Source organism: Rattus rattus, chromosome 1, assembly GCF_011064425.1.
Source record: "Rattus rattus isolate New Zealand chromosome 1, Rrattus_CSIRO_v1, whole genome shotgun sequence".
NCBI classification, from domain to species: Eukaryota; Metazoa; Chordata; class Mammalia; order Rodentia; family Muridae; genus Rattus; species Rattus rattus.
The window spans coordinates 144,114,016-144,137,445 of NC_046154.1; positions in this window are offsets into that span (position 1 = coordinate 144,114,016).

Genomic DNA, 23,430 nt, shown 5'->3' on the forward strand with positions numbered 1-23,430 from the left:
AACTACCTGTGAGGAGGTAGGCCAAAAGATTTTTCTATTTGTTACAAATTGTAACTAGAAAACATCTAGCCAGACTCTATAGTCATGAAATATTACCTTTGCTAGAGAACAAGTGGAGGGCTCATTACCACCAATAGACATTTCACCCCTTAAAGATAGAAACCTAAAGTCTCTGGGGAAGCCTTGGATCTTTACTCTTTCTAGAGTATGTGAGCATTACTGAACTGCTTTTCTCCATAAATGACATAGTGCCTGATGATATAGGAGGAAGATATTGGAAGATGCTGTTTGCACATTAACATTTCTAACTTAAAAGATATTGTGCTTCCTGTCATCACTAATACATTGGGATTTCAAGATCCTAATCCCATGTAGGTACTAAGACAGTGAAAATTCTTAGCAGCCCCGCCCTTAAACTTGGTATGAGATATAATGATGCATACTCTAGCATATGAGAGTTCTTTCAAGTGTGTACTTCCATAAGTGAATTTGGGCCTTGATGAATATAGCATATCTTAGGACAAAAGAATGTTTTTATTATTATTATATCTATGACACATTCATAGCATTATTTGTTTTAATGTTTTAGGTAAAATGCAAATGTTCATAGATAAATATATGTTGCATTTGCCTAAGAATTTCAAGTATTTTATTGTATAATGTGAACCCCCCAAACAAAACAGTTATAACTCAGCATCTCTGTTAGTGTTAAAATCAATTAGAAAGAGTAAAAATCATTACTTCTTATCTACTTTGAATAATGACCTTTTATATTTTATATGACACATAGTTTAAATCTTACATGAGTTTCTGAAAAGCAATTTGTATTGTCCTATAACAAAACTATGAATATATCTGATCTTGAAAATTCTCACAGATGGTGAAAAAATAAAATACAAGTGTGAGAGGTCTTTCTGAAAATGATTATGTTGATTTTAATATAAAATCTTTGCACTTTCTTTTATTTTCAAAAATATTAAAAGAATGACATTTCATAAAACATATACCCTCTGATACTTCCAAATAGTTATGGGCATTTGCCTAAAATGGTTTAAAAACCGGTTTAATTTGATGCAAAGAAAACTCTAATGTTAAGATCTGTGGTTTATTTATATTTTCAACTCAGTACCTGCAGGTCATACATTTTACTTATTGAAGTAATAGTCAAAAAGATATATCTGACATCATATGAAATTTATATTTTACTTTTTAAATTGAGAAATAGGTTATTTTCTTATTCCTGATTACAGTTTTCCCTCCCTTTAATCTATCCAGTTCTTTGATACTTCCTCTTCCCTCTAATCCATTACCTTTCTATCATTTGAAAAGAACAGGCTTCTAAGAGATAACAACAAAACATGATACAATAAAATATAAGGTAATACCAAAACATTACATTGAGGTTGGACCAAGCAACTTAATAAAAGGTAAAGATTCCCAAGGGAAGACACAAGAATCAGAAACCCACTCATTCACAAACATGGGAGTCCCATATACATACTAAGGTGAAAGCTAAAATAGTTATAAGCAGGACCTGGTATAGACCTGTGTAGGCTGTGTTGATGTTGTTTCAGTCTCCCTGAACTCACATGAGACTTGCTCAGTTGATTTAGAGGGCCTTGTCTCCTAATGTTCTCCATCCTTCTGGTTCTTATAGTCTTTCTGTCTCAATTCCTCTTACAAAGAGTTCCCTGAACTCTCAGGAGACTGATGAGAGGAATTTGGTAGAGACACCATTTGGAGCTGTGTGTTCCAAGGGGTGTGTCTCTCTCTCTCTCTCTCTCTCTCTCTCTCTCTCTCTCTCTCTCTCTCCTCTCCCTCTCTTCCCCTCTCTCTCTCTCCCTCTCTCCCTCCTCTCTCTCTCTCTCTCTCTCTCTCTCTCTCTCTCTCCCTCTCTCCCTCTCCCTCTCCCTCTCTCTCTCTCTCCCTCTCTCTCCCTCTCTCTCTCTCTTTCTCTCTCTCTCCATAATGGCCATTGCCAACTGTGAGATTGTGTCTTTGAATTTTTGAATCTATTCCTGTTTTGTGCAGGAGGAAACTTCTCTGATGATGGCTGAATTAAGGACTGTATTATGAGTATTGCAGGATATACTTATATGTCATTTTATTGATACTATTTTTTAAATCACTACTATAGGTCTCTGGGCTGCCTAGTGTCTGGTTCATGGTTACCCAAGCACTATTAGGTATATGTTCCCTCTCATGCAGTAAGCCTTAAGGCAAATAAGATGTTGGTTGGCTGCTCTAAAGTTCTGTGCCACCATTGCACTAGCATATTTTGCGGGTAGGACAGATTATTGGTGTTTACATTTATTTTTTGGTAGCCTGCAGAGTACCTGACCACACTGTAGACACTAGAACTTATCATGGAAGAAGCCATCCATGTAGGCATTTGATTTCTCCATGTTCAATGAGTTGTATGGGTGTTGTCTTTTGCAATGGGGTCCCACTGTTTGTTTGCAAAACAAGCCATTGATTTGGTGACCACAAGGGTTGTTTGGAAATTTCCATGGGACCTCCATTGCATTCAGATGAATGCAACCTAGTACTGGTACTGGAATCCTTGTTTAGTGACAAGGGATGGGCATTTGGGACTCTGTCTCTCCCATTATTAGGAGAACTCATTAGACCCACTTTAGAACATTTTAGGAAGTTTACATTGCACTAAGATTTTATGCCATTCCTCAAGTATCCCCAATTCTAACTTCTACTTCTGCATTACCTTCTTCAAGTCTATGTTCCTTCCTGCTTCCCACATGATGCTCTTTCTTGTCTTTCCTCCCATGCTGTTCATTCATAAAATCTATTCTACTTTCTCCTCCCAGGGGAATCATTATTATCCAGCTAGTCCCTGCAGGAAACACATCTCTTAGACAAAGACAACCACTACCTCAGAGTAAAAGTCTGGGAAACAAATTTACAAGGAAATGGTCACTATTGTGACAAGCTGGAGTAGCCATTCTAATATTGAATGAAATTGACTTTCAACCAAAAGTTATCAAAAAAATGAGGAAGGAAACTTCATATTCATCAATGGAAAAATACACCAAGATGAGCTCTCAATCCTAAATATCTAAGCTCCAAATGGAAAGGCACCTACATTCATAAAAGAAACCTTACTAAAGCTCAAAGCACACACTGCACCTCATACAATAATAGTGGAATATTTCAACACAGCACTCATATCAATGGACCTATCATGGAACAAAAACTAAACACAGACATAGAGAAACTAACAGAAGTTATGGACCAATTGGATATGACAGATACTTGTAGAACATTTCATCCTAAAGCAAAAGAAAACACTTTCTTCTCAGCATCTCATAGTACCTTCTCCAAAATTGACCATATAGCCATGTACAAAACAGGACTCAACAGATACAAGAAGATTGAAATAATACAATGTATCCTATCAGATCACCATAGACTAAGACTGGTCTTAAATAACAACAAAAGTGACAGAAAGCCCACACATACATGGAAGTTGAACAACACTCTACTAAATGATAACTTGATGACGGAAGAAATAAAGAAAGAAATTAAAGACTTCTTAGAATTTAGTGAAAGTGAAGGCACAGCATACCCAACTTTATGGGACACAATGGAAGCAGTGCAAAGAGGAAAACTCATAGCTCTGAGTTTCTCCAAAAAGAAGTTGGAGAGAGCATACACTAGCAGCTTGACAGCACACTTAAAATCTCTAGAACAAAAAGAAGCAAATACACCCAAGAGGAGTAGACGGCAGGAAATAATCAAACTCATGACTGAAATCAACCAAGTAGAAACAAAAAGTACTATACAGAGAATCAACAAAACCAGTAGTTGGTTCCTTGAGAAAATCAACAAGATAAAGTTGATTGAAATCATAGTTGATCTGGAGGAGCAGGAGGAGCGGTGTGGATATGCTGTTAGACTCTCTAATCATTAAATTATTATCTAATTTTAGTTGTACAATCTTGTTTTGTTTTTTTACCTTTTCCTGATGTGTTGTGTGTGTGTTCATGTCTGTCAGAGTGGGTATTGTTAATACATGTTATGAATAAATTAGTTTATTAAGTAAGCAAGCAAGGGTAGAATGAAAGAATAAAAAGTATAATAGAGTAGCAGATCTTCCATGGGAAGCCCCAGGAACCAAAACAATCAACCAGACCCTGATAAACAAAGATGGTGCTAGAAAAATATCCTGTCTTATCTGAGAATTCCAATAAGTAGTTCTCATCCTAGGTATTTTTATATCATGAGATAAACAGTAGCAGAATCTTTTGCTGTGAAAATACTTAGGGATTATTTAGCTTCAGTTGTGTTCAAGAACACATGTTTTAGTCAAAAGATTTACTTTTATTCTGTTCTGAAGGAGGTGGTATTTTCATTTTGTATTATATTGTTAGCATCCTTTTCTTTTGTAACAAGGCAAGGGGTAGGGCATAGCCATCCCTGAGCAAAGAACACGTAAGGAAATGTTAAGTCAAATACTCTTGGATTCTAAGTGAGGGAGTTAACTTTATCTTCAGGGCCAGCTTTTTAGTGAACTTAAACAGAACAAGACAATTTATCCATGTAATGTATATGACAAAAGTTCAGAAGACAATCTTTGCTTCTGTTCTTGCTTTTCAACTTGACTGAGAGAATTTTTAGTGTTCTAGCTGACCTGAAAACTTCTAGAGATGTGCATCTTCACCTCTATATTACTTTGTAATTCAGGGGTGACCTAAGTATGTTACTGCATCCAGCTTTACATGAGATCTAAGGATCAGACCACAAACCTTCATATGTCCAGAGCAAATGATTTACTTATGGAGGCATTTATCTAGCCACAGTTATATAGTCTTGTAGCATTTCTATTTCCATGAATATGTTACTCTCTTGTGAATAGTATAGGAATCACAAACTGCGGAGGTGGGAATGAGACACTATGTCCTAGACAAAGACAGCAGGTTAAATATTTTAAAGTGGATTTTGGTGAACTTTTTGGATTGCTATGCAATTTCTTAGACCCTTTTTAAAAAATTGTTTTGCTGTCACTGTCTGGGATACTTATTAGATTCTACTTAAAGAGCAAGTGAACTTTTTTAAATACGAGTCATTATTATGACTGTCTCTGTCCATGGTAGCCTTTATTTTCTCTTTGCAATAAAACTTATGGTGTGCTGAACAACTTTAGACTAGTACACTAGTTCTTGAACACCATATTCTTACTCAACATGGAACAAAGAGTCTTCCAAATCTGTCTGGATCTGCAGGAACACAGAACTATGGAATAATCAATTATCTGAAGATTTCCAAATCTATGAAGATATCTCAAAGACATTCTTTGAAATTTATAGGCTCACAGCATTTCTATGTCCAGAAACCATAAAAATAATCCATTTAGCAACTACTTTGCCTTTAGAAAATCAAGTGTTTCTATGAGATGCCAAGTGTTGTTTAATTATTTGGTTAAATATAATGTCTATCATGTAACTAGGAATGCCTTATAATAAATTTAAATCTCTTTTAAGGGATTATATTATTGTAAATTACATTAGAATCTAAGATATACTAAACAAGGATTATTTACTCCTGACTGTTATTATTAAATAAGGGTAAAAACCAAATGCTGATGTCCATGAAGTCTGTAGTGTGACCAAGTGAGACTGGAGAGAGGGGTCAGCAGTTGAAAGCATAGTTGTTCATTTTCCAGTTTCTACATGGTAATTCCAAATCACCCTCAGCTCTATTCTAGTGTAGCCAGTACTTTCCTCTGACTTCTTCAGATACTGGGCACTCAAGTAAATACACAGTCATACATGTGGGGAGAACATTCATACATACAAAATAAAAAGAAATTAAAAGATAAAGGATGGAAGTGGAAGCCAGGTCTCTTGCTTGTAAAGAAATTGAATAAATCTGATCAGATAGTTTCTATTTAAAAGCACTTTAAGGAATGAATATTGATTTTTCTTTTTCCTTTTACTTTTGTGATTATGATTTAATTACAAAATTTCTCCTGTGCCTTTCCTCCAGATTCTTTATGCTTATAACTCTTTTAAAAAAATAAAAATGAATTGATGTGGCATGTATATTTGTTTATATACATATAGTCCTCCTAAGTATAACCTGTAAAGACCCTTTAATATTAGTTGCATGTTTGTTTTTAGAATTAATCCTTTACACTGGACAACCAATTGGTGTACTCTTCCCTGGGGAAGGCTACCACTTCCACTCCTAGCTTTACTCAGTTATTCTGTAGTTCGTTGTGTATGTTTGAGGCTTCCTGGAATTTTCTCCATGCAGTTTGACATGTTCATTCGTGTCCTTGTTCAACTCATGGTTAAACAGTTGTATTGATGAGACATTATGTGTATAACTTCTGCTATTGCTAGGAGATACAATCACAACCTCAGAGCAAAGATCCTAATCTTTTGGCATTTACATTCTGTCTACCGCCTCTTCCACAGTGTTCTTTGCTTTGGGTATAGGAATGTTTTGTAGATTTATCATTTTGGGTTTAGCTTTCAATTTCTATATTTTGATTGACTGTGGTTTAATGTAGTGATTTCCATCTGATACAAAGGGAAATTTCCTTGATGGAGAGTGAAAACCACATATATATATATATATATATATATATATATATATATATATATATGGACAAACGATTATAGATTGTTTTTACAGATTATGCTGATTTAGTAAATTAGTGATTGGTTTATTCTCTAATAATTATAATGTCTCTAACGCTTAGTAGTCAACTAGCTTTCCAGTTCTAGTCATGGTCACTCTCTTTCTTTTGAATAGGGATTGAGTCATATTAGAGAGTAATTGGTTACTGTCAAAATACGTGTGCTCTTACTGTACCATTAGGACTGTTGTGTCACGTTGGTCATTGATGCGTTCCACAGGTGTCACTGCTGGGTTGCACTGTTGGTTACCTCCTTCATTTAGAAACTTGCATGGTTGGTGCTTCTGGTACCATAAAGGTAGATCTCACTGAGTGGGCATTCAGGTCTTCCTCTTTGCTGGTTCCATTTAGACATCCTCTGTGGTCTCTCAGATACTGGGTAGTCCTCTATAGGGTCAGATCAAAAATTCTTATAGGAGGGAGAAGAAACTCAGACTATAATCACAGAAAAAAATACATTTTTAATTGTAGAAGAATTTTCTCAACCTAAAGAAGGTGGTGCCTATCATGGTATAAAAGGAATATATAATATCAGATAGACAAGAAAAGAAAATTTCCATAAGATGTAAGAATCAAAACACTAAGTATATAGAACAACAAAAATATATATTAAAAACCACAAGGGAAATAAAACAAGTAAACAGAATAACAAACCCATTAGGCTGACACCTGACTTTCTAATGGAAAGAAGAAGGACCAAGGAAGAGGTAAACATTCTGAGACACCGAAGATGCCAGTCATGGCCCTGATACCCAGCAAAATTATTAATTACATTTGACAGAGAAATAAATACATCCCACAATAAAATCCATTTAAGCAACTTTTATCTACCAATGCAACTTTCTGTACAGGAAACATTAGAAGGAAAACTTCAGTCTGAGGATGTTTACTATATCCAAGAAAGCACAAGGAAAAAACAATCTTAGAACAATAAATCCAAAGCAGGGGAAAACCCCGTACCATAACAACAAATAACAGACATCAATAAACACTTCTTACTGATACCTATCAATATTAATAATCTCAATTACTTAATAAAAAGGCACAGACTAACAGACTGGATGAGAAATACATAAAATATAATCTATGCGTGGCATCGCTTTGGTGGCCAAAACCCAAGAGTGAATAAGCCATGAGCCTTGCAGAAAACCAGATACTGTTATTTTGCCAAGGAACCTAGCAATAAATTGATTCCTAATGACATGTCACTATAATCCTAAATTAGTGCCTTGATCAGAGTTCATCTGAGAAGCATCTTTTTGCAGTATATGGGAACTAATACAGAGGCCTACAACTGGACAGTGGATAGAGTAAAACATTGTCTATCAATAAAGAAAAAGAATGATGAATATAAAGTATAAAGGTGTAATAAAATTGTAAACAAGCAATATATTGGAGAATATTTAATTCATAAGAAATTAGTATCTTGGATCTCTGAGGGCTGCTTGATGAAAGTAATCATGGAAAAGGAGAAAGCAAACTTCTCCATGTATAGAGCATTCTAGTCCTCTAGCTGTATGCTTTTGGGGAAAATAATTCACTAGTTACAGAAGAATATGCTGTTTCCCCTACACTGGCCCAAGTGTTTATACTTGATGGCCAACTAGGTTAAGGCAATGGTGTCATTTTAATAATTTTTTATAATAGTTCATGAATCTTGTACTGGTTAATGATATGCCGATGGATTATACAGTCATCCTTAGATAATTTTTGCCAGAAATAAATGAAGGCAACCACGAGGAAATATTAAACAGATTATCCCCTCCTACCCCACACAGTCCATCTTCAGTGTGGCTTCGGCTCCTCTGCAGTTAGAATGGGTTGTAAGAGAGAAAAGTGGATTACCATTTCCTCAGCACACATTAAGTCATATGCAAATGGTTATTAAAGAATAAAACACATACCCACATTTTCTCTTGAGGTTACTCATTGTCTATGTTGTGTATCATGAGGTTGTCTTACAAGGGTGCTCCTCAATTTTCCTTGGTCTCACAGAGGACCAATAGTACTAGGGCAGCTGTTTAGCATTTCAGGTTACAAGAGGTGGTGACTGGGACGGGGGCAGTAAATAGGATGCAAAGTGAATAATTTAAAAAAATGAAATTTAAAAAATTCAGAGCTGTGGTCTACTAAGTAAAGACAATGTGTCATATTTCTTTATGTGTATAGCTTACTTTACTTCATATAATACTTCTCGTTTCTAGCAACTTAACTATACATCTTATTTCATTTTTCTTTACAGTTGCATAGTATTCCATGTTATATATGAAATACTTTTTTCTTATCCATTAATTAGTTAAAGGACATTTAGGTGGTTTCCATTTCCTCTTTATTATAAATATGGAGGCAATAGACATGCCTATATAATTATCATGGAGGCAAAATACCAGGAGTAGTATTTCTGAATCTTATGCCTGATATATTTTCCCTTTTTGAAGCTTCTCCACACTGATTTCCATAGTGTTGCACCAATTTTTATCTTCTAAACTTAGGATTTTGGGTCCGAGGGAATACAGGAGTCTCCCAAAACTATACTGGTTAATGCCATTGCTCTTGGGTGACTTCCAGAATTTGAAAGTATACCTTGTTCCTGAAAAACAAAAAACAAACAAACAAAAAAACCCCAAAAAATAAAATAAACAAACAAAACAAAAACAAACAAAAACAAAACATGTTTTAGGGCCAGGATTGGAGTACTCCAGCTGGAATGAATCTCAGTGTCTTCTCCATGAGAACATGGCCTCCCTATTGAGAACTCCATGAGAACATGTTCTCAATATGGAAAAGTGCTTGCTTGCTGCCAAGGGAGAGGAGCAATTGGAAGTCCTGCCCAGGCATAATGTGTGTGACAGCAACAACGATTGGCCCAGAAAGGTATCTCCAATGGTGAAATGGAAGACTGTTTATCTTGGAAATAATCAGCAGCTGTTTAATTGGATGTAAAGCATGCTTGATGGAGAGAAATTTATGCTTTGTACCTAGCCAACTACTTATGGCTGGGGTTGTCATAGGTGATAAATGTCTATTAAAGGAATTTTTTGAAACTAATGTAATTTCTAACTGTATTTTAAATACTTCTTATATCCATGGATACATGCTACATGTAGCTTTTACTCCTTATTAAAAAAAATAGGAAGTTAAAACAGATAAACAAACAAAACCTCCAAAGCTTCTTTCTAGAACATGGGTCCACAACTGGTTAAAATGCAAAGAAGACATATTTGTTGGATTTCCAACACCATTATATATATATATATATATATATATATATATATATGCATGCAACATAGTCCTATATCAGATGGCATAGGGCATGCTTACTGGCTTGCTCTCCATGGCCTGCTCAGCATGCTTTCTTATAGAGCCCAGGACCACCAGAGCAGGAATGAACAACCTACAGTGGACTAGGCCCTCCCACATCAACCAGTAATTAAGAAAAGGCCTTACAGCCAGGGTTGGTGAAAGCATTTTATCTTCTCAATTGAAGTTCCTCTTGTCACATACCTCTAGTTCCTGTGTCAAATTGACTTAAGACAAACCAGCACAATATAATGATATAATAATGTATTATATTTTCTGATTCTGTAATTTTCATTGTTGTAGCTTTATTTTTATTAATTATTTGATTTATTTATATTCCAAGTGTTGCTCCCCTTCCTGGTCCCCCCTCCATGAGTTCTTTAACCAATATCCCTCCACTTTGCTTCTTAGAGGGTGCTTCCCCCACCCACTGACTCCCATCTCACCCTGCTAGCATCCCCATTCCCTAGAGGATCAAGTTTCTACAGGATTAAGTACATCCTTTCCCACTGAGAACAGACAAGGCAGTCCTTTCCCTTCAGCTCCTTCAGTCCTTCCCCAGTTTCTGTATTTTTATGTGGGTTTGTGTGCGTGTGTTTGTGTGTGTGTGTGTGTGTATGTGTATGTCTATGTCTGTCTATGTATTTTTTTAATTATTTTTCCAGTTTGTTTTCTGAAAAGAGGGAAAGAACAAAAACAAGGCATTATGAAGTTGGATGGCTAGGGAGAAGGGAAGGTTCTAGAAGGAGATGATATAGGAAAGACTATAATCATATTATACTGTAGGATAAAAATTCTTTTCAATAAAAATAGTATGGTTTCATTATCCAGAATACTGATTCTCACTTAGAGGAAAAATGAAAAAAAGCTTATGACCTGCTGGCAAAGAAAAATCAATCCATATCAAATTCATACATAATCTGAGGTGTCCCTAGGGCAGCCTATTCCTGTGTTGCTTTGTGAGACTTCAGTGAAGAATTGTTTCTAACCTAGAACAGGAACATTCTGCACAACATACACTGTCTCATCACACAAAGTCAATGCAAATGCATTAAAAAATATAGCTCACAGACTAAATTTTTCATTAGGCTATAATGTGTTGTAAACTTCAGTGTTTTTACTGTATATACAAAGTTATTCACTTCTACAGAAATGTAAAGTCTTAATTTTAGGAAACAAAGCTTTTAATACACTATACATAGAATATAAGACTAATACACCTTTGAATTATGTCAGGATTTGAAATCTACTGTTTGATTTTTCTGGCTTCAGCTTCAAAATATATTGAGTGAATTTCAGCTGAGATTAGAACAAAATTTCCAACAGTTTTCAAAATGTATGTAAATGTTCTGTCATTTTTTTTCCTGTGGTGTTCTAAGGATTTGATGATATGAAAGATCAACAAATCCCAGAAAACCATTGAAGATACCCTGTGTCTTGAATTAAAAATATTCAGCTGAGATTTAATGCTTTGTGTAAAAATAAACACACCCATCTGATTACTTCCTTCTTTTACGCTGTGAACAGATGCCATGACCAAGGCAACTCTTACAAGGACAACATTTAATTGGGACTGGCTTACAGATTCAGATGTTCAGTCCATTAGCATCAAGATGGGAACCTGGCAGCATCCAGGCAGGCATGGTGCAGGAGGAGCCGAGGGTTCTACACCTTCATCTAAAGGCTTCTAGTAGAATACTGGCTTGCAGTATGCTAGGACAAAATTCACCCTCACAGTGACACACCTACTCTAATAGGTCACACCTACTCCAACACAGCCACACCCTCTAATATTGCTACTCCCTGGGCTGAGCATATACAAACCATCACAACCATGTTCCCCCCAATACACACCCTGGTGTTTTACCCACTAAACAAAGTACAATTCAGTAATTATTAAAGAAAGCTAGCACCTTTGATGTAGTCATTGTTTTGTTGACTTCTTGATTCATACTAAGAGTCAGGAAATCAAATTTAGAAGTCCTCAGTCTCTTTGTACAATTTCCAACCAAAAATGTTTAAGCAAAAAAGATGAGCTTACAATAAAACTGTTTTAATTTATAATAAAACCTGCTTTTAAAAATATTTCTCTTCATTTATGTAGTGTGCAAAACTCCCATCTTTATAGGAAAAGTTTAATATTTTTTATTTTTGGTGTGTTTGTGTGTGTAAAAATGCATGTATGGATATGTGCTCACAAATAGAAGTGATAACATAATGGAAACTTAAGTAAATTCAGTTTTGAATTTTACGTCAGAGACAGAAAGTGACTTAATGCTCAGTGAGGAAAAGATGAGGCATGAAGACCAGATTTGCAGAAGTATACTTTTTTATCTTTCTTTTTTCTTTGGAGTAATTGTAGTTACTTGAAATTGATTATACACATTGTGCAATATGTATGTGTGTGTGTGTGTGTGTGTGTGTGTGTGTGTGTGTGTGTGTGTGTGTGTGTATATATATATATAGAGAGAGAGAGACTATATATACCACAATCTATAACTTACAAACCTTAAAAGGCTGAATTCTATGCAAAGTAAAGTGCATTGCCTTTATATTTAAAGTATTAAACAATAATTTAATCATTTACCAGTGTAATGGAGCACCTTTGATGCAGCCTGAGTTTTAATTTTGCCTCTCTGGCATGGTCTTCATTATCTGAAACTCCACATTCCTTGAAGTGGTTATCCACTCTTTAGTGCCTCTGTGAATTCATGTGTGAATGACTGAGAGCATTGCTCTTAGCTCACAAGTGGTATCCATCGCATTTTGCTGTAAATAGTTCTGAGAATTATAACCTGAGAATTGAGCATTTTTCTCTTTTTTTCTTACTCTTTCTATCTGAAGACAAAGACAGGGGTTTGCTTGCTACAAGATGGTAATCAAGAACCTTTTAAAGTCCGGCTACACCTTGCCAGAGACCTGCTGATGCTACAGGAGCAGGATGTGCTGTGTGTGTCTGGTGAGCCTTTCTATTCTGGTGTAAGTAGCTCTTCTATTGGCATTTTTTTTCGTTTGTGCTTTTTGATAATGAAAATGCTATTTCACAGAAAATTCTGAACATATTTTCTCTTACTCTTGGAACATAGTCAATGGTCTTGTGGAAAAATTTTGTTCACACTGCTCAGTAAGCTATCCCCTTGTTTGAGAACACTGACTTAAGCCACAACACACTTTGAATTTTTTCGAATTCTCATTCCTGATGTCCTTGAAGAAAGAGAACCAAGTGTGTGCTCACTAAATTCAGTGTGAATTATTTTCCCCTAAGACTGTATCTAAATGGATCTGTAGATATTCAGGAGAGAATTATACAAGAACATTTAACAATGAACACCCACTGTTCTAACAGATGTGTGATGCTTTACTGAATCTACCCTCGGGGAAAAAGCAGAAGCAAAAAACAAAATCCAGTTTCAATTGGGAAACATCTTAGTACCATATCACATTATGAAAGATGTCCTTAGGTAAGATTTTATTAGATAAAATATTAATCATAAACAGTGCAAGTTCTACAGTTTATCATTCATTATTCTCCATTGCTGAAGACACCATTACAACCTCATTGAAATATGTCTACTCAAGGGGAAATATATAGAAAGCATGCAGCTTCTCAGCATGGAGATGTAATTTACGCTTTGCTGATAGACTTCCCTTGCAGAGTTATGAGTGGTGAACAGTGCTGATGGAGTCATCATATCTGTTCTTACTAACACTCTTTAGGAGTCACACAAGGTCTGAAATGAATAGTCCTTTGTTAGCTTAAGATAAGGAACATCTCACAAATTAACTCTTCTTTTTTAACAAGCCATTTAAATCATCCTAAATCATGGGCTCAATATCAAGGCTGACTAAACTGTTATTGTGAGCTTGCTTATTAAGAGAGGAATCATTTGATTCCTTCCTTTTGTTTTCTAGAGAAAAGGCATGACTCACTGAACTCTGGAATAAAAATATGTTAGAGGTCCTAGATAATTGATTTTTTTTAATTAGTAAAATTTGATACTTTACTGCTGAAATAATGGTATTTATTTGAAACTTGGCAGTTAAAAGACCTCAAACATATGGATCTACTCTCTTTTACATGTAAATTGCAATAAAAACAAATTACAGAACTTAGAACTCCGAAGGAGAAATTTCTCACAGCAAAGCCAATAAAGGCAAAACAAAATGTTTGACAAAATTCATCAACCATCTATAAGAAACACTTTCATCAAAATAAGAACAGTGTTTTTGATACAGGGCTGCACTAAACACGGTCTACTAACTACAGCAAACATCTATTTAAGACTGAAATAAGTTGGTAATTATCACGAGCCTCACTTTGTCAAAACTCTCCTCTGGGTATTCCAGCTGGGATAGCAATTCAGAATGTTGGCACAGAATATGCTATTTATAAGGAAGCACACAGAACTGATGCATTTGCAGGTTTTATGATTTGGTAGAGAGAAAATTCTAGGAAGTATATAACAGATGGAAAAAGCAGAAATTTCCAGGACTTTGGGGAAAAAGAACAGTATCTTAAGATAATTATGTTGCCAAAAGTAGCAAGAGCAATCAAAGAGGAAACTTAAGAAACTATAATTCATTTAAAGATGAATTTGACATGTATATAGTATCTATCCTGAATGCTGCAAACCTGACAAATAAAAATAATTGAAATTAACAAGGTATTAGAAGCAAATGATCAACATGAATTAAAAGTTACACAGTGATCAGATATATTCTCCCAAATACTCCAAACCAGATTAAGCCAGAATACAACTTTTATGATAGTCAACATCATCTAAGTCAAAAAGAAAATGATATAATGCTTATACTTCTGGATTTCAAAACTAATGTACAACAATATTTTCTGCACTTGGACAAGCAAAGTTTCTGACAAAAATTGACATCACACGTACAAGTGATTTGAGGGAAAAACTCATTACATCTCCTCTATTTAAACACGTGGGTTGTGAAACCTCTAAGATCTGAAGTTCAGCCCAAGGTCATTCACTGGGGTCAGCTTTACAAAGTACTGCCTGATTTTACTCCTTGTATTATTACTGCTTTTTGGTCTAGTGAGATGTCAGCAAGCTATGACATACATCTTTCACATTTTGTCTGCTATTATGAGCTGTACTCACAACCCAGAAAGCAAAATCAGTCTTTCTACTTTTAAGTTGTGTTGTCAGGTGTGATGGCCAAACTTGCTTGTTAACCTGAGACACCATGAAAGAGGGAACCTCAGTTAAATTTGATGACTCCATCAGATTGGCTCATGAACATGTCCGAAGGGCATATTCCTAAGTATTAAATGTCCAGTCTAATGTGAGATGTAACATCCTTAGCTAGGAGGGTCTGGGATAAACAATGAAGGTTATTTGGTGATACATATGTATGCACGTAACGAGAAGTGATGAAATAAAGAGACTATGAACTTAAAAGTGAGCAAGGAGGGGATATAGAAGGATTTTGAGGGAGGAAATGGAAGAAGAGAAGGGAAGGAAGTTATACTATTGTCTCAAAAAGTAAAACAAAGAGTAAAAAGAAGGAAGATAAATACTTGTCTGGGAGCAAGCCTGTAAGCAATGCTCCTCCATATTCTCTGCCCATAGGTTCCTACTTTGAGTTTATGCCTTGGTTTTCTTCTAATAAGTCAATAAACGATTTCTGAGAATTGCTTTTTGACCAATTTTATATCACAGCACCAGAAATACAAACTAGGACATAAGTAATATTTTCATGGTAATGAAAACAGTATCTAATGGGGTGCCCTTGAAGTCAGTTGGAGCCCAGGACCTCGACTTACTTAAGACACACTCTACTGTTGGATTTTATTCTGGCTTTGCAACAGATTTATAAAACAGGAGATGTGTGACATCTTGCTTTTCTTTTTTCTTTTTTTATTGGATATTTTCTTTATCTACATTTCAAATATTTTCCCTCTTCCCAGTTTTCCCTCTGGAATCCCCATCCCATCTTCCTTCCCCGTGTTTCTATGAGGGTACTCCCCCACCCACCTAAACACTCTCTTTCTTCTCCCTGCCTTGTCATTCACCTATACTGGGGCATTGAGCTTTCACAGGACCAAGGGCCTCTCTTCCAATTGATGCCCAACATATGCAACATATGCAGCTGGAGCCATTGATTGCTCTATGTGTACTCTCTGGTTGGTGGTCTAGTCCCTTGAAGCTCTAAGGTGAATGGTTGGTTGATATTGTTGTTCTTGCTATAGAGTTGCAAACCCCCTCAGCTACCTCAGTCCTTTCTAACTCCTCCACTGGGGAACCTGTTCTCAGTTCAATGATGTGAGCATCTGCCTCTGTATTTGTCAGGCTATGGCAGAGCCTCTCAGGGGACAAGTATATCTCTTGTCAGCATGCATCTCTTGGCATCCCAAATAACGACTGGGTCTGGTGACTGCATCCCCATGTGTGGCAGTCTCTGGATGGCCTTTCCTTCAGTCTCTCCTCCCCACCTTGTCTCAATATTTCCTCCAGTGAGTATTTGGTTCTCCCTTCTAAGAAGGACTAGAGCATCCAGACTTTGGTCTTTCTTCCTCTTAAGCATCATTTGGTCTGTAATTATATCTTGGGTATTCCAAGCTTTTGGGCTAATATCCACTTATTACTCAGTGCATATCATATGTGTTCTTTTATGATTTGGTTACCTCGCTCAGTATGATATTTTCTAATTCCATCCATTTGCCTAAGAATTTCATGATATCATTTTTTTAATAGCTGGGTAGTACTCCATTGTGTAAATGTACCACATTTTCTGTATCCATTCCTCTGATGAAGGACATCTAAGTTCTTTCCAGCTTCTGCAATAAGACTGCTATGAACATAGTGGGGCATGTATCCTTGTTATATGTTGGAGAATCTTTTGGGTATCTGTCCAGGAATGGTATAGCTGGGTCCTCAGGTAGTAAGTACTATGTCCAATTTTCTAAGGAACCACCAGAGTGATTCCAACAGTGGTTGTACCAGCTTGCAATCCCATCAACAATGGAGGAGTGTTCCTATTTCATCCTTGGCAGCATCTGCTATCACCTTAGATTTTTATCTTAGCCATTCTGATTATTGAGGTGGTATATCAGGGTTGTTCTGATTTGCATTTCCCTGATGGCTAAGGATGTTGAGCATTTCTTTAGGTACTTCTCAGCCATTCGATATTCCTCAGCTGAGAATTCTTTGTTTAGCTCTGTACCCCAATTTTTAGTAGGATTATTTGGTTCTGTGAACTCCTTGAGTTATTTGTATATTTTGGATATTAGCCCTCTATCAGATGTAGGACTAGTAACGATCCTTTCCCAATCTGTTGTTTTGTCCTATTGGCAATGTCCTTTGCCTTACAGAAGCTGTGCAATATTAAGAGGTTCTATTTGTTGATTCTTGATCTTAGAGCATAAGCTATTAGTCCTCTTTTCAGGAAATTTTTCCGGTGCCCATGTGTTTGAGGCTCTTGCCCACTTTCTCTTCTATTATTTTCAGTGTATCTGGTTTTATGTGGAGGTCCTTGATCCACTTGAACTTGAGCTTTGTACAAGGAGATGAGAATGGATCGATTTGCATTCTACATGCTGACCTTCAGTTGAACCAGCACCATTTGTTGAAAATGTTGCCTTTTTTTCCCACTTTGTCCCTCTTAGATCCTTTGTCAAAGAACAAGTGATCATAGGTATGTGAGTTCATTTCTGGGTCTTCATTGATGTTAAGAGATATTAAGGGAAATGATTGTTGCTCCCTGTCATTTTGTTCTTAGAAATGGAATTATGTTTGTGTGCCTATCCTCTTTTGGGCTTTTTGCAAGATTACTTTCTTGCTTTTCTAGGGTGTAGTTTCCCTTCTTTCGTTGGAGTTTTCCATCTATTATCCTTTGTAGGGATGAATTTGTGTGGAGATATTGTGTAAATTTGGTTTTGTCATGGAATATCTTGGTTTCTCCATCTATGTGACTTGAGAGTTTTGCTGGATATAGTAGCCTAGGCTGGCATTTGTGTTCTCTTAGGGTCTGTATGACATCTGTCCAGGATCTTCTGGCTTTCATAGTCTCTGGTGAGAAGTCTGGTGTAATTCTTATAGGTCTGCCTTTATATATTACTTAACCTTTCCCCCTTATTGCTTTTAATATTTTTTGCTTTGTGCATTTGGGTTTTGACTATTATATGACAGGAGAATTTCTTTTCTGTATTTGGAGTTCTGTAGGCCTCTTGTATATTCACGGGCATCTCTTTCTCTAGGTACTTTAAATTGCTCGGTATTCAGTCTCTGGGAGCACTCTGTCTTGTTTTTAAGCCTTCCATCATCTATGGCCTTCATGAAGTTAAATAGAAGTACAAATGTTTGGTTTTAATCTTTCATAGTATTCTTTTTGTGTTGTCACAGTATATTGCAAAAGTGCTCTCTCTACAGTGAAAAATTCAATACACACTTTGTTAGAACAGTTTGAGAGTAAGGGCTAGGATGATGAAAATTGTTAAACTTTAGAGAGCAATAAATGTCACATTGGACTATTACAAGTATTATTTTGGTTCTGTTTGCTCAGTTAGTGATATGGTTGGAAGAGTTTCAAGGACAAGGTAGGTCACCTGTGAGACACTCATTAGTTTATATGTCCTCTACATTTTGAATTCACTCTAATTCACTCCTCAAACATGATGAGCTATAGTATGATTAAAAAGTTCAGAAAGCTATAGTGTTTCTGAACTCAGTGCTACACTCTCTTATTGCTGCCATACATTCCAGCAGCCCCTTCACCCTCCCAAATGACTTCACATTAACCTGCATCAGACAGACACTTAACTCTGCTCAGCACCATTTGTCTTGGTATCTGGGAGTGATCTATCATTCACTTTGGAAGACCTTGGTGAGCACATAGAATCGAGGATAATAACAACATTCTGCATATTTAACCCACCTGACACATTTATTATGGTCTTATGCAGAAAAACCTTAAAGTATATATCATAGAGAAAAGCATACAAATTTATTTTTACTAAAGATAGAGAGAGACATGGAACTATAGTATAACAGTTTTGTAGTATAACTCATTTTTAATTCAAATTTTGCAAGCAAAACTTAAGAAGCTGAACTGTTTTTTTCTAATGCTTTCCATTAGCTACTTTAAATAAGATTTTTATTTATTCAGAGATCACAAGATTGAAATTTTATCATTGAGTTCATGTCTGATAAATCAGGTTCAATTCATGACAGTGTGAAAATAACAACAAAAATTCAAGAATTTTTTTTTGGAATAAAAACTGACTGTAATGCGAATGAATTGTTAAATGGGCTTGTTAAAGTATTGGTTAAAATAAAACAGTCTGCTGTCATCCCCCTTTGCTAAGAAATGAAACATCTTATTGCTGATGTCTTTTGGAATGATTTGCTCCTCTAAAGCATAGGTGTCTGTGACTGTCCTGGTGATATTACTCTCTTCAGTGTGCCCTGGGAAGTGATTACGTTGAAGCTCTATACGTGTAGCTATTCTGTGGTGGTACATCCTTTAGTCCCATCACCCAGGATGCAAATGCAGGCAGATCTCTGAGTGTCTTGTCAACCTGCTTTACAGAATGAGTTCCAGGACAGTCAGGACTACACAGAGAAACCCTTTCACAAACAAACAAACAAACAAACAAACAACTCCCCTCCCCAAATAAAAGGTAAGAAAAGAAAAAAAGAAAGAAAAAACTTTTAGTAGACCCCTGAGTAGAAAAATCATTATATTTTACCAGGTGAAAGCTATTTCAAAGGTATTTCTAGCAAACTATAGGAAGACTTTGGAGACTAAATTTCAAGATTGATAGAATAATTCAACAAACATGAAATGTTGCATAATCTTTTCCTCCAAACTGATATGTTCATTCCTGGAAGGAGGAGAGACTCTGCTAAGAGTCAGCGGCTAACGAAACTTATAGGGATAAAGAAACTGAGAATGGTACAGGTTGTCCAGGGTTCCATGAGCATTAAACAACTGCTAAAGATAAGAGGATCTTTCATGGAGTTGTGTGTAAGTTGACCACGGAGCTTCAGTGATGCAAATTTTATGAGTTACCAAGCTTGCTGGAGTAAACTTTTCAATGATGTAGCTGCCTCAATTTCAATTCAATTTCATATGTTAAACCAGCAGCTATGTTTTGTTAAGTTACCCCCAATAAAATGATTGGTTTACCGAGTTCCCTGCACTCAAATCCTGTGAAGAAGAAAGCTGACCATTCAGGAGTGCAGACGTCCTGACACCGCAGGACAGACTGCCACCTCTGCACACCTCTGCCCACATCCATGGTCCAAGGGGAAACTGCACAGTGCCTCTACACAGGGATATAGGAACGGACAGCTACCAGTACCCATGGTTCAGGTTTGTGCCCAGGACCGAACTGATCCAGCCAAACAGCTCCCTGCACCCAAATCCCATGGGGAGAGAGCTGGACCCTCAGAAGTGTGGATATTCCTGAGAAGTCAGAGGAGACTACCCTCTGCCCACAGTCCAGACCCAAGAAGGAATTGCATAGTGCCAACTGTGCCTGCTGGGTGCAAGGACCTACGAGCAATCAGGGGTAGCACTCTTTGATTCCTGCCCATGCCTAGAGCTCGAAGACAGTCTCCAGGAGCACCAACACATCTGAAATCAGAGCACCTGTTCTCTGGAAAGGCTGAAAGAAAACAGGAACACAGTTTTACAGGAGTGCTGACACAGAGGCCTACAGCAGGGTCAAGACACTCTCAGAAGTAGCAAGACAAGCAAACACCAGAGACAACCCAATGGCTAGAGGCAAGCACAGGAACCTAAGCAACAGAAACCAAGACTACTTGGCATCATCAGAGCCCAGTTCTCCCACCAAAGAAAATACTGGATATCCAAACACACCAGAAAAGCAAGATTTAGATCGAAAAATCACAGTATTTGATAATGATGGAGGACTTTAAGTAAGACATAAAGTTCTCCCTTAAAGAAATGCAAGATTTCTACACAAGTAAAAATCCTTAAAGATTAAACATAAAAATGCCTTAAAGAATTACAGGAAAACACAACCAAACAGGTGAAAATTGAAAATAGAAATAGAAACAATAAAGAAAGCACAAAGGGAGACAACCCTGGATATAGAAAAGCTAAGGAAGAGACAAGGGGCCATAGATACAAGCATCACCAACAGGATGCAAGAGATAGAAGAGAGAATCTCAGGGGCAGAAGACATCATCGAAAATATTGACACAACTGTCAAAGGTAATGTAAAATTGAAAAAGCTCCTAACCCAAAATATATAGGAAATTCAAGACACAATGAGAAGATCAAAGCTAAGGATAATAGATATAGAAGAAAGTGAAGACTCTCAACTTAAAGGGCCAATAAATATATTCAACAAAATTATAGAAGAAAACTTCCCTAACCTAAAGAATGAGATGCCCATAAACATACAAGAAACCTACAGAACTCCAAATAGATTGGACCAGAAGAGAGATTACTCCAGTCACATAATAGTTAAAACACCAAAAGCACAAAACAAAGAAAGAATATTAAAAGCAGTAAGGGGAAAAGGTCAAGTGACATATAAAGGCAGACCTATCAGAATTATACCAGACTCCTCACCGGAAACTAAAAAAGCCAGAAGATCCTGGACAGATGTCATACAGACTCTAAGATAACACAAATGCCAGCCCAGGTTACTGTATCCAGCAAAACTCTCAATTAAGATAGATGGAAAAACCAAGATATTCCATGACAAACCTAAATTTACACAATATCTTCCTACAAATCCAGCCCTACAAAGGATAATAGATGGAAAACTCCAACACAAGGAGAGAAACTACACCATACAGAAAACAAGAATATAATTTCCTTGCAATGAAACCAAAAGAGAGACAAACATAATTCTACCTCTAACAACGAAAATAACGGGAAGCGATAATCACTATTCCTTAATATCTCTCAACATCAATGGGCTCAATTCCCCAATAAAAAGACATAGACTAACAGAATGGATACATAAAGAGGACCCAGCACTTTGCTACATGCAGGAAACCCACCTCAGAGACAAAGACAGATACTATCTCAGAGTAAATGGCTGGAAAACAACTTTCCAATCAAATGACCTGAAGAAACAAGCTGGAGTTGCTATTCTAGCATCAAATAAAATTGACTTTCAACCAAAAGTCATTAAAAAAGATAAGAAAGGACATTTCATATTCATCAAAGGAAAAATCCACCATGATGAACTCTCAATCCTCAATATCTATGCTCCAAATGCAAGGGCAACTACATTCATAAAAGAAACCTTACTAAAGCTCAAAGCACACATTGCACCTCACACAATAATAGTAGGAGATTTCAACACCCCACTCTCATCAATGGACAGATCATGGAAACAGAAATTAAACAGAGTCATAGAGAGACTAACAGAAGTTATGAACCAAATGGATTTAACAGATATTTATAGAATATTCCATCCTAAATCAAAAGGATATACCTTCTTCTCAGCACCTCATGGAACCTTCTCCAAAATTGACCATATAACCTGTCACAAAACAGGCCTCAACAGATACAGGAATATAAAAATAATCCCATGCCTCCTATCAGATCACCACACACTAAGACTGGTCTTCAATAACAGCAATAATGACAAAAAGCCCACATATACATGGAAGTTGAACAATGTTCTACTCAATGACAATTTGGTCAAGGATGAAATAAAGAAAGAAATTAAAGACTTCTTAGAATTTAATGAAAATGAAGATACAACATTCCAAAACTTATGGGACACTATGAAAGTGGTACTAAGAGGAAAACTCATAGCTCTGAGAGCCTGCAAAAAGAAACAGGAGAGAGCATATGTCAGCAGCTTGACCGCACACCTTAAAGCTCTAGAAGACAAATAAATAAATAAATCCAAAGGAGTATAAGGCAAGAAATAATCAAACTCAGGGCTGAAATCAACCAAGTAGAAATGAAAAGGACTATACAAAGAATCAACAGAACCAAAAGTTGGTTCTTTGAGAAAATCAACAAGATAGATGAACCCTTAGCCAGACTAACGAGAGGACACAGAGAGTGTATCCAAATTAACAAAATCAGAAATGAAAAGGGAGACATAACAACATAATCTGAAGAAATTAAAAAAATCATCATATCCTACAACAAAAGTCTATATTCAATAAAACTGGAAAGTCTGGAGGAAATGGACAATTTTTCTAGAGAGATACCAGGTACCAAAGTTACATCAGCAACAAATAAGCCACCTAAACAACACCATAACTCCTAAAGAAATAGAAGCAGTTATCAAAAGACTCCAAACCAAAAAGAGTCCAGGTCCAGATGGGTTCAGTGCAGAATTCTATCAGATCTTCATAGAAGACCTCATACCAATACTGTCCAAACTATTCCACAAAATTGAAACAGATGGAGCACTACTGAATTCCTTCTATGAAGCCACAATTACTCATACCAAAACCACACAAAAACTCAACAAAGGAAGATAACTTAGACCAATTTCC